This window comes from Tenrec ecaudatus, chromosome 15 (assembly GCF_050624435.1).
Source record: "Tenrec ecaudatus isolate mTenEca1 chromosome 15, mTenEca1.hap1, whole genome shotgun sequence".
Classification (NCBI taxonomy): Eukaryota; Metazoa; Chordata; class Mammalia; order Afrosoricida; family Tenrecidae; genus Tenrec; species Tenrec ecaudatus.
Window position 1 is genome coordinate 108,032,747 of NC_134544.1, and position 12,880 is coordinate 108,045,626.

Below are 12,880 nucleotides of genomic sequence, written 5' to 3' on the forward strand. Positions count from 1 at the left end.
GTCCTGGTTTCTCTGTGTTTCCAGTTTCTATCTGGACCAGTGTACATCCCCTGGTCTAGTGTCACATGAGTTGGAATTGATTAAGTGGCAGCTGGTTTGGTTGGTGTTTCGATACCTATGTAGGCACCCTACGTGGAGGTCAGAGATTTGAATCTATCAGTAGCTCCATGGAAGGAAAATGTGGCCGCCAGGTTCTGTGACAGCCGTGGGAACCCTGCTGGGCATTTGTACTCTGTCCTCCAAGCTCGCTGTCGATCAGAATAGATTTGATTGCAATGTGGTTTTTGGTTGGTTGGTTTGCTTTAAACATCTGTAAATATTCTCCTCCTTAAAGTCTTTTGAACCATTTAAATAGGATTCTGCTTCTCTGGATGATTTAGGAATGCTACGTAACTTTTAGGTGGCAACGAAAGATTGAAGAGTAGCCAGAGGTCTATCTCAGGCATGAGAGGGATGGCACACAGCTTTGGGCACTACTTGAAGGCAGTGTCACCAGTCATTTTCTATTTAAGATCACAGTTTCCACCACCAGCTGTGAGAGATCATTCAGCAAGTAAACATTTTGTATTTGAGGGCTTCCATGGGTCAGGGATGATGACAGCTCACCATACGTGCTTGCGTGTGCTGTAGGAGAGACCAGTGCCAGGAGAAGGACAGCAGGTTTGGTGGAGGGACAGCAAAAGAGAGGGAGCTCATGAAGGAGATGCGCTGACCCGGTGGCTGCTACAATGAGCTCCAGCATAGGAACAACTGTGAACATGGTGCAGGACTGGCAGGGTTTTGTTCTGTTGTGCATAAGGTTGTTATTGATTGGAAATGACTCTGTGACACCTAACAACAGCAACAAAGGTCAAGGCAGGGAGCCCGGGGGGTGGGGTGCTGTGGATTCGACAATGGCGGGATATTGAAGGTAAGCAGTTCAAAGCTATCAGTCGCTGTGGGAGAAAGATCAGTCTGACTGCTTCTATAAATATTTATGGTTTCAGAAACTCTGTGTAGGGTTGATACAGTGTTGCTAAGAGTTGAAGATGACTTGATGACAGTAGGTTTTTTGTTTCTAATGACTCAGAATCAACTTGAAAATGGCGAACATGCCTTGACTGCGTGATCTTACTTTGCTGAGAAAAAAACTGAAAGAAAAAGACTTTGATCACAACATAGACCCAGTTTCATCAGTGAAAATAAGGAAGGTGTAGTTGAAATCTTCATTTAGTGCCATATATATGCATAAAAGATGAATTAATTTCACTTTTCTATTTGAGCTGATATTATGATAGTTATCTAAAAGATGCATGTCAGATCTTTAGACATGGAGGTATCGCTGTACTTGCCATAGCTGCTGTTTTTTGTACGTATGCCTCTCAAGGTACAGGCTGCATAGTTTAATAATGCCCAGAGCACTTTCTGTGGTACTTCAAAATATAGTGCGATCTTAATGTTGCTGTGCAGAAATTGTTGGTGAATAATAAATTATATGCCAAGACATTAACTTCCTTCACCAGCTGGGTCCACCTGTGCCTCAGCACAGCCATTTCTCAGGCTTTCAGATTTTCTTTCATGCTCCTAGGGCGTACTGGAGAAGCAGAGTTCCAAAATCACAGGGCACAAAAAGCTGGTTGATGTGTGTTATTCATCTGAAGTTGATGTGGGCTGTGCCAAGGGCAGAAGAAGCCCTGGCTGCACAGTAGTTCAGTGCTTGGCTACTAGTTGCAACGTTGACTCTTCAAATCTGCCAGTGGCTCTGTGGGAGAAGAGAACTAATGCGCTACTCCTGTGAAGATTACAACTTAGATGACTTGATAGAGCATTTCTCTTCTGTCGCAAGGGGTTACTGTGAGTCTAAATCAATGCAACGGCGACCACAACCGCCACTAACACTATCATCACGGCAGGGGAAAGATCCAAGGTAAGCTTTCTGGAACAATATTTTCCCGTTAAAGCAAATAGATCCACTTGTGCATGTTTGTTTTACTGGGACTAGAGCGGTCCTTGCAGATGGTATTCCACTTAATTTTGACTGATGCTGTCCAATCTAAGGCAGATGTAGCTTAATGCCCACTGTGGCCCTGGTGAGTAAAGTAGCATATTGTGGAATATTAGGGTTTCCCAACTAAAATGGATATTTAATAAGTTTTGTGTAAATTGCCAATATTAAAAAAGAGGTTCAATATATTTATAAAATTGGATGTTTTTCTCAACAAAAAATTATTTTAGGGAAAGTGCCCTTTAGAGTTAAAAGCAAGTGAATTTACTCTATTTTAGAAATGTATGAACTAGGGAATTCTAAATATTAAATTTCATGTACTTCCTCAGCCATGATTGCCAAAAATCTACCATTAGTGCGAGTTCTACTAAAAGTTTAAAAAATCTCTTATCATATCTCATTATTGGACATCATTTATAATTATGCTATCATCTATAATAGTAGTACCATGACTAACATCATACTATTTCCCTATTTATACTATATTGAATTTCCAAGCTATGAATATTGACAGTGGTAAAAAATTTTAAATGAGTAGTTCTAGACAGTGAATTGAAAAGTTTTTCAAAGAGTAATATTAAATTATTTTAAACACTTTTCCTGAATATGAATTATATGTAAGATATTCATAACATGTCTTTGACAACATATACTACATCTTTGAGGAACAGACAATGAAAAAGGGGGCAGAATGAAGATAGAACAATGTTCAAAAATAGATCTATGTCATTGTAGGGTAAATATGGGGTGATGTGGAAAACAAGGGTCCCTATGGCACAACAGGTAAGCATCCAACTGTTGACAAAAAGGTTGGTGGGTCAAATTTCCATCAGTGGATGAATGGATTGAAACACCGCTGTACATACACACAATGGAATGCTATGCATCCCTAAAGAGCAGTGATGAACACATGAAGCACATCACCGCATGGGACGAACTGAAGGAAATTATGCTAAGTGAAGTAAGCCAAGCACAAAAGGACAAGTACAACATGAGTCCACTGAGGTAAGCTTGGGGGAAAAAATGCAAAGGGGGAATAGGGAAAAAGCTACTCTATACATACATTCCCGGCGTGAGGTCCAGGTACTATGGCAGGGGCCATACCCAACCTAGTGATACATATGGCAGCCAACTCAAATAGATGGGGAAAGGAAAAGAGAGAGAGAGAGAGAGAGAGAGAGAGAGAGAGAGAGAGAGAGAGAGAGAGAGAGAGAGGTAGTGGGGGAACAGGGCACTAACACATCCACGGGGAGGGTATTGTTTATATCTCAACAGGAGAGGGAGAAAGGGACCAGACTTCAACCCAGTGTGCCAAGACATGAATGCAACATACAAGCATGAGACAGAGAACCAATTGAGAGGTCTGCAGGACCAGCCCCAATCCCAACTATGTGGGCACCCCCCCCACCCCAGAGGAATGCACTTCAGAGGACAGCACTGAAGCTGCAGCTCAGCAGAAGGGGCACTTCTGATCCAGAACAAAGGAAGAGGGAAGAAGAGAGTGGAACACTTCCTGGCCCACCAAACCCTGAGGACTATATTCCAGGTCAGAGCAGCCAATGCACAGAGAGGACTACAGCGCCAGCCCCACCACAAGACACAACATCCCTCACTGACCTAAAGCGCTATGGGGGACAGCACTGGGACAGCACTGGGACCCCACTACACCATGGCAAAACACTTAGGACATACAGAGGAACAGCAGGGGATGCAAAGCAATCAAGTCCCAGAGGAATACCAAAGGTAGACTTTGGGGCCAGGGCATTATACTCCAGGAGACTCAACTGGAAAACACTCATAGAGGTCAATGGACAGACCTAGAACTATTTAAGGCCTTTTCTTTTTTTTTTTTAAACGTTTTATTAGGGGCTCATACAACTCTTATCACAGTCCATACATATACATACATCAATTGTATAAAGCACATCTGTACATTCTTTGCCCTAATCATTTTCTTTTCTTTCTTTTTTTTCCCTTTTCTTTTTTTACATTTTATTAGGGACTCATACAACTCTTATCACAATCCATACATATATATACATCAATTGTATAAAGCACATCCATACATTCCCCGCCCCAATCATTCTCAAAGCATTTGCTCTCCACTTAAGCCCTTTGCATCAGGTCCTCTTTTTTTCCCCTCTCTCCCCACTCCCCCCTCCCTCATGTGCCCTTTGTAATTTATACATCGTTATTTTGTCATATCTTGCTCTATCCGGAGTCTCCCTTCCCCCCCTTCTCTGCCGTCCCTCTCCCAGGGAGGAGGTCACATGTGGATCCCTGTAATCAGTTCCCGCTTTCCAACCCACTCACCCTCCACTCTCCCAGCATCGCCCCTCACACCCATGGTCCTGAAGGTATCATCCACCCTGGATTCCCTGTGCCTCCAGCCCTCATATGTACCAGTGTACAACCTCTGCCCTATCCAGCCCTGCAAGGTAGAATTCGGATCATGGTAGTTGGGGGGAGGAAGCATCCAGGATCTGGGGGAAAGCTGTGCTCTTCGTTGTTACTACCTTGCACCCTGACTGACCCATCTCCTCTCCTAAACCTCTCTATGTACATTTATTTATTTATAAACTATTACAACAGTAGATAGGCATTGAGCTTTCACTCAAGTACGCCCTCCAGACAAGAGCACTTTGTTCTACTAACCTGGCAATCTGTGATGCTCACCTTCCCTGGCATGATCGCTGAAGACAAAATGAGTGCATAAGCAAATGTGGTGAAGAAAGGTAATGGTGCCCAGCTATCAAAACATACAGTGTCTGGGGTCTTAAAGGCTTGAAGATAAACAAACAGTCATTGAGCTGAGAAGCAACAAAGCCCACGTGGAAGAAGTACACCAGCCTGTGTGATCATGAGGTGTCGATGGGATCAAAAACCCAACACAAAATATTTTGATGTGAATGAGGGGGAGGGCAGAGTGGAGACCCAAAGCCCATCTGTAGTCATTTGGACATCCCCTGTACGAAGGGCCACAAGGAAGAAAGGAGCCAGTCAGGCTGCACTATAACAACGAGGAACCACCCAACTTTCCTCTAGTTCTTTAATGCTTCTTCCTCCCTTACTATCATGACCCCAATTCTTCCTTACAATCTGCTAGACCAGAACATGTACACTGATACAGATAAGAGCTCACAATACAAGGAATCCAGGACAGATTAAACCCCTCAGGACCAATAAGGGGAGCAACAAAACTAGGAGGATAAAGGAAGGTTGGGGAACAGGAATAAGGGGGAACCGATCACAATGATTGACGTATGGACCCCTCTCAGGAGGAAGGACAACAGAAAAGTGGGTGAAGGGAGACAGCGCTCGGTGTAAGACATGAAAAAAAGATGATAAATTATCAAGGGTGCATGGGGGAGGGAGGGAAAAAGTGAGGAGCTGAAACCAAGGGCTCAAGTAGAAAGAAAATGTTTTGAAAAGGATGATGGCAAGATATGAACAGATGTGCGTGGCACAATGCATATATGTATGGATTGTGATAAGAGCTGTAAGAGCCTCCAATAAAGTAAAATGAAATAAAATAAACAAAAGGTTGGTGGGTCCAAGCAACCCAGTGGCACTGCAGGAGAAAGACGTAGTGATCTGTTCCCATGAAGATTACAGCCTAGAAAACCCAACAGGACAGTGATAGTCTGCATATGGGGGTTATTAGCAATTGAAATAGATTTAATAGCGCCAAACTACAACACAGAACGAAAATAGAAGGTGGGCTGGGAAAGCTTGAAATCAGGGAAATCTTCACTGAGAAGGTGGAACCAAAAGGTCTCCAGGAAGGTAAAGGGAGAGACAAAATGTTCCGTATAGAAGTCAGAAAATGCCCCACTTAGAGATTGCTGGGAATTGATATGGCTGCAGAACCAGAGTGGAGAGGTGTTAAGGAAAGGTCTGGATGCCTTTTAGGTCAGGGGCTGTGAAGTGTGCTATCTATCCTCTGGCAACAGGTGATGCAATTTAATCAGTTTAATTCATCTGGCCATTTGACAAGAGTTGAGGAGTCACCGAAGTGCCAGGTACTTGCTTTGCAAGGTACTGAGGATACAAATGAGAATTAGATAGAAACCACCCCTGTCTTCTTGGAGCTTTGTTCCTAACAGGAGCAGCATAGGAGAGAGTACCAAGAGAAAAACTATTTTAAAGAATAAAATGATTATAAGTTATTGTTAGTTCTAGGAAATAACCTGGTCTTGACATTGAGGACTGTGAGTCAAGAGGCTAAGACTTCAAATGTGATATTTTAAAAAAATCTCTCTAAGGAGACGTCATATAAGGAAAGACTTGAAAGATGAGAAAGATTCAGCCACATACAAAGGTGTGGAAAAGAATATTTCAGGCAACAGAATGTTCTGGAAAAAGTTTCAGTTAAGGTTATGTCTAGGGTGGGTGAGGAAGTTAACTTCCTCCAAAAATTTCAGGACCCCCGCAGAAGGTGAAGCATACCAAGTGTTAGGACAGTAACCTCAGATGATTCTGGAAAAGTATATATATATATATAATGGCAGGACTTCAAGTCTAGGGGTGATAGGTTTTATGTTAATAGAACTGGGTCAGGATTCTCAGTGGTTTGGCAGTTGAGGCCTACTGATCCCACAGGATGTGGCCCAACATAAGGTGCCCTTCATGATGGGATCTCCTGTCAGCAGTCAGGTAGTTCTAAGAAAATTAGCATGGAGTGAAACCCACCGACACTGGTCACAACCCTGATGCAATTGAAAAGAAGCTTCCTTAAGGTTGTGGCTGACTTTCTATATAAATAAGTTCTATAGAAAGCTTGCTTGATTCTTGCTGGGCCTAGATTCTACAACTGGTTTGTATGGCTTGCAATGTATATTGCCTGTTGATCTTGGGTTTACTCACCTTTCCAATCACAAGCCTGATCATCTGACCTTGGATCTTGAATTCATCTGCCTCTGTAGCCTTGTATCACCCTGCAGTGTTCATATTGGTTTGGGGTTCATCAGCCCCCACAAGATATATGAATCAGAAGAAGTCATCTGTTTAGCATCTGAACTCAGATTGAACAACTGCGTGAGTACTTTGTTTGCTCCTCTAGAGAACCTAAACTAACATAGTAGGGTAAAACATTTTGAATTTCATTAAAGATGCTACCTTAGTTATTTAGTGCTACTATTGCAGAAACCCCATAAATTTAGAGACATAAATGGATTTTCTACAAGTTCCGGACACTAGTTCCCAAATTCAGAGTATAAGCTCTAGGAGTTGATGTTTTATGTTTGTTGGCTCCAGAGGAAGTTCCATCTCTGTTGTCAACATCTGTTGGTACAGTGTTCATTGGAGAGCTTCATGAAAAATGATCTATTTTCCATTGTTGCTACATCTGACATCTCAAATATTCTGTGGGTTCCTAAGACGTGAACACAAACCAAAATTCAATGGTTGGTGAGTGTTTTAGGGACACGAGTGTCATCTTGTGAAGAGCATATGAGGGCAAAAAAAAAGTCCTAGAAAACTTCATTACACAAAAATATCAAATGTGAAACTGTAATTTCTTGGCATATGCTCCATTTGGTTCTATGACCTTCTGAAGGCAGTGTTAAAACCCTCAATGGACCCCGATCATGTTGCTTTTAAAATATTCTTTTAGTTTTGGGAGTAAAAAAAAAAGACAGGTCTGAAAGGCAAGATAACATCTGTACAGTAAGGAGGTACACGTTTTCAAATAAATTCTCACAGGACAGCACTTACCATAGAAAAATGAGTGAATGCACTGTCATTGTAACCTAGACTAACTCCTTATTTGTAGTTAACCTAATCACAACATGTTTGCCCGGTACCCCATCATAGCCTCTGCGGATTGTTTATAACTTCCTGAGAAGCTATATGGTATGTGATGTTCTGGGTGATTTGGTCAGGAAAGCTGACTGGCCAACTCTGCCTGGAGGATCATTAAGACATTGAAGGCTATTGCTTTTGCATAGTAAATGTTACTCTTATTGTCTTATCTGATTTCTGTAGTGGGCATTTAAATTTTGCTATTATCTTGTAACTTGGGTAATGGAAGTAAAGTACTTAGGGAAGTATATAACTCTTCCCAAATGAATTGTACTCCCCCCCCTCCCCCGTGTAAAAGTTGATAACCCAATGTATTCTGATCACAGGTTTTCTGATCATCAAGACAATCCGCGTTGTCCCTCAGGCTCTCCATTGGGGTCACCTTCTAAAACCTTCTTTTTGTGCATTAGCTCTATTGCTCCAGGCCATGAACTCTTATTGCAGGTAATACTATGATGGGGGAAAAATTCTTGGATACAACTTTAATGGCCTTCGTCTCACCAATGCAGTTTTCAATTGTCTTAAAACTTCATGCTAAGCCTGTATCAAAACTGTCCTACCCTTTTATCAATCATCCAGATGTCAGGGATAGACTTACTTGTATGTGGGACATGGGCACTAGCTTGGGGAAATTACCACTGAGACCAAAATTTTCAGGGTGAAATTGTTTCAGAATGAAAGTTCAGAATTGTTCTAATTTCTATTTTTTTCTATTAATTTCCTAGTCTCATTTCCACCTTCAAGTGAACTGCTGTTTGTGTGATATTGAGCAGCCACTGTGAACTGTGGCTTCATTAAAAAAAGAAACATTTATTACTTCCTTCAAAGAAGCTCTGGTGGCTCAGTGGTGAAAGCGCTCAGCTACAAACCAAAAGGCCTGTAATTTTTTTTAAAAGGCCTGTAATTTTAACCTAGTAGCTGCTCCACAGAGAATGACGTGGCAGTCTGCTTCCATAAAGATTACAGCCTTAGAACCCCCTGGAGTCAGTTTAATTCTGCCTTCAGGGTTACTAGGAGTAGAAATTGACTCGGTGACAATGAGTTTTGTTTTGTTTTACTTGTTACAGATTTTGCTGTTGACCTATTTATTTAGAGGGAAATCATCCTATCGTGTTTCTCAAAGTGTCAACAGACTGCTGTGCCCGATCACTGGTTAGTTAAATCAGAATCTCTGCAAGTAGATACTTGGGAAGTTCTTATCTCTAGTGAGTAAAGGCTCCTTGCAAACTTTTCTCAGGATCTTGGGTATCCTGATTGCCAAATCATGGAAAATAACTAGGCCAGGTCATGTGAAAGACCTTCCACTACTTGTCTATCAATTTGTCATAATATGGTGGCTTGGGTGTTGGTGCGATGATGGAAACTATGTCACTGGTGTTTCGAATACCATCCAGGTCACGCAAGGTGAACATGTTTCAGTAGCACTTTCAGACTAAGAACAGACTAAGTAGAAGTAATAGGCTGTGCATCTCCAAGGAAACCATGTGAATCGCAGTGGGACGTTGTCAAATACATTGCCAGAATATGAGTCCTTCGGGTCAGAAGGTGCTCAAAACGTGACCAAAGAAGAGCTGCCCTCAAGAGTCAATGTGGATGAAGTAAAGCTTTTGAGCCCTTTGTTTTTTGATAGGGCATGACTCAACATGGAAAGAATGAACTGCAAGCATCTATTAGTCATCACAATTTTGAATTCATGAAGCACGAATCTAGGAAAATTGGAAATTGTCAAAGATGCAATGGAACACACAGAGCTGAATAGCCTAGGCACTGGTAAGTTGAAGTGACCTGGTATTGGCCATCCTGAAGCAGACAACCCTATAGTTAGCTGTGCCAGCACGATAGATTCAAGGGGAAGGGCATCACGCTCATTTCCAGTGTGAACATTCCAAGATCGATGTTGAAGTTGCCTATCTATCTTCCTTGGCCTACAAGGAAGTCCCATCAATGCAGCTATTCTTCGATTTACCCACCAATCCCTAAAGCTAGTGATGAAGAAATCAGAGAATTCGATTAACTTAGTCAGTCTCAAATTGTTCAAACATGCAATCAAGATGCAGTGATAATTATTGATGATTGGAATGTGAAAATTGAAACAAAGAGGAAAGAACAGCAGTTGGGAAATATTGCCTTGGTGACAGGAAAGAAACAGGAGACCTCATGATAGATGTGTTAGTCTGGGTAGACTATAGAAAAAAATTAATAGAGACATATATGTATGAGAGAGTTTTATATAAAGGGTAATTGTACATTAATAAAACATCACAGTCCAGTCCAAATTGAGTCCATAAGTCCAAGATTAGGCCATATGCCCAATACCAATATATGAAGTCCTCTTCAGACTCACAAAACACATGCAATAATGCTGAGTGTAGGACAATAACAGGCCAGTGGGTAGAACGTCTTTGGACCCAGTGGCATTGTAAGCATCTCAGCACTGTCAGGGGTCTCCATGTGGCTCCTCCAGTTCCCAGGGGACAGGATCTATTAGCATAGTGCCATGTGTCTTGTCAGTTGAGCGGCTCTCAGGGAATGAGTAGAGAGAGAATGTCTCCCCTGTCCAAGGAGGAAAATACCAGAATTCTCAGATGAAAGCCATGCTCACACAGAGGCATCATTGGCTATGATCTGATCGACAGACTAGGTTCCACCCCTTCACTATTAATCCTCTCAAGTCCCAAACTGACATCAGATTATGTAACTAACACAATAGAATTTTGCAAGACCAACGACTTCATCATAAACACATTGTTCCAAAAGCATAAATGGTTATTATACACATGGACTTATCCAGATGGAATAATACACAGAAATCAAATTGACCACATCTGTGGGAAGAGACAATGTAGATCTCCATATCTTCAGTTAAAATGAGGCTAAGAGCTGATTTTAGAACACACCATCAATTGCTTACATGTAAGTTCAGGTTGAAGCTAAAGAAAAAACAAGCCCACAAGTGCCAAAATACCACCTTTAGTATATTCCACCTGAATTTTGAGAATGTCTCAAGAATAGATTTATTTATTGAACACCAATGAGAAAAGACCTCAAGAGTTATCACAGTGGTTCTCAACTTTCCAAATGTCCCAACTCTTTAATACACTTCCTCAGGTTGTGGTGAGCCCCCAACCATAAAATTATTTTCATTATTACTTTGTAACTGTAATTTTGCTACTGTTATGAATCGGACGACTCCTGTGAGAGGGTCATTCCACCCCTCAAAGGGGTCACGACCCACAGGTTGAGAACCGCTGCACTATAGGACGACATCGAGAACAACATACATGAACAGAAAAATCCTGAATAATACAAGGAGCATCAAAAGAAATATGCAGAGTCCCTGTACCACAAAGAACTATTCAATGCTAAACCATTTCAAGAAGTAGCATGTGATCAAGGATTACTGGTACTGAAGGAAGAAGTCTACGTTACATCAAAGACATTAGCAAAAACCAAATCTCTAGGAATTGACAAAATAGAAGTGTTCCAACAAGTTGATGGAATACTGAAAGCACTCGATCACTTATCCATATTTGTACTCATTAAGCAATAATATTACTATCACATGCTAGTAAAGTTTTGCTGAGGATAATTCAACAGTGGTTGCAGCAATATATCAACAGGGAGTTTATGAGGTCGGGGGAGGAGGAGTGGGGAGGGAGGTGGAAAATGAGCAGCAGATATTAAGGGCTCAAGTAGAAGGCAAATGTTTTGAGAATGATGATGGCAACAAATGTACATATGTTCTTGACACAATGGATGGATGTATAGATTGTGATAAGAATTGTATGAGCCCCGAGTAAAATTTTAAAAAGATTGAAAAGTTAATGTTGATGTGGATAAATCAGAAACAATTTAATGGTAATAGTGCATGCAAGAAAATGACATGCAAGAAGGCTAAAAGCTTCCATATTGATTTAAAATGCTAGACAGGGAAGGGATTTAATGGGGCGGCTTGCGGGGGAGGGGCAGCCCGGCGACCCGCGGCTCCAGCGCGCCTGGTTCGCCGGCCGCATGGTCGCGCGGGCGGGCGTGCCGCTTGGCACAGCGGCCGCCCAGGGCCCTGGACCCAGCCGCAGCCTCCTCCCCGCCGTGGGTGAAGCCGGGTACTCCCCGACAAACGGCGACTTCACCTTCGTGTCCTCCGCGGACGCGGAAGATCTTAGTGGTTCTATAGCATCTCCAGATGTCAAATTAAATCTTGGTGGCGATTTTATCAAAGACTCTACAGCTACTACATTTCTGAGACAAAGAGACTATGGCTGGCTTTTGGAAGTTGAAGATGAGGATCCTGAAGATAACAAGCCTCTCCTGGAGGAACTGGATATTGATCGAAAGGATATCTACTACAAAATCGGATGTGTTTTGATGCCAATGCCATCACTTGGCTTTAATAGACAAGTGGTGCGAGACAATCCTGACTTTGGGGTCCTCTGGCTGTTGTTCTTTTCTTTTCAATGATATCGTTATATGGACAGTGTAGGGCGGTCTCATGGATTATCACCATTTGGATATTCGGTTCCTTAACAATTTTCTTACTGGCCAGCGTTCTTGGTGGAGAAGTTGCATACGGCCAGGTGCTTGGCTAGTCATTACTTCCTCTCCTTGTAATGGCCCCTGTACTTTTGGGGGTGGGATCATTTGAAGCAGTGTCCACACTTATAAAACTTTTCGGTGTGTTCTGGGCTGCCTACAGTGCTGCTTCATTGTTAGTGGGTGAAGAATTCAAGACCAAAAAGCCTCTCCTGATTTATCCAATCTTTTTATTATACATATATTTTTTGTCCTTCTATACAGGGGTCTGATCAGGAAAAGTCATACTTAAGTGGAAAAAAGACGCTATTACATTTTTATGCAAACTGGGAATTCTTGCTGAAGGAGCTTGCAGAAAACCTTGCTGATAAAATTTTACATGTTCCAAATGTAAGGACAGAATTAAGGTCTTTTTTTAAAGAAGGTTTTTGTATTTAATTAAACACAAGTGTAGATATCTACGGGGGCTGTTGTCAGAATTCACAAGTCTGTTTGGTTCTTCATATTCCAGTGAATAAAATATATAAGTGTTGTGTTTTTAAGGTTGTGTCAATATTCACCTAA

The 12,880-nt window shown here is 41.8% G+C and overlaps 1 pseudogene; it reads left to right on the top strand.

Annotated features, from left to right (window-relative positions):
- The first annotated feature begins 11,728 nt into the window (after window positions 1-11,728).
- On the top strand, window positions 11,729-12,611 carry LOC142427676 (protein YIPF4 pseudogene; annotated as a pseudogene).
- Window positions 12,612-12,880: the final 269 nt, after the last annotated feature.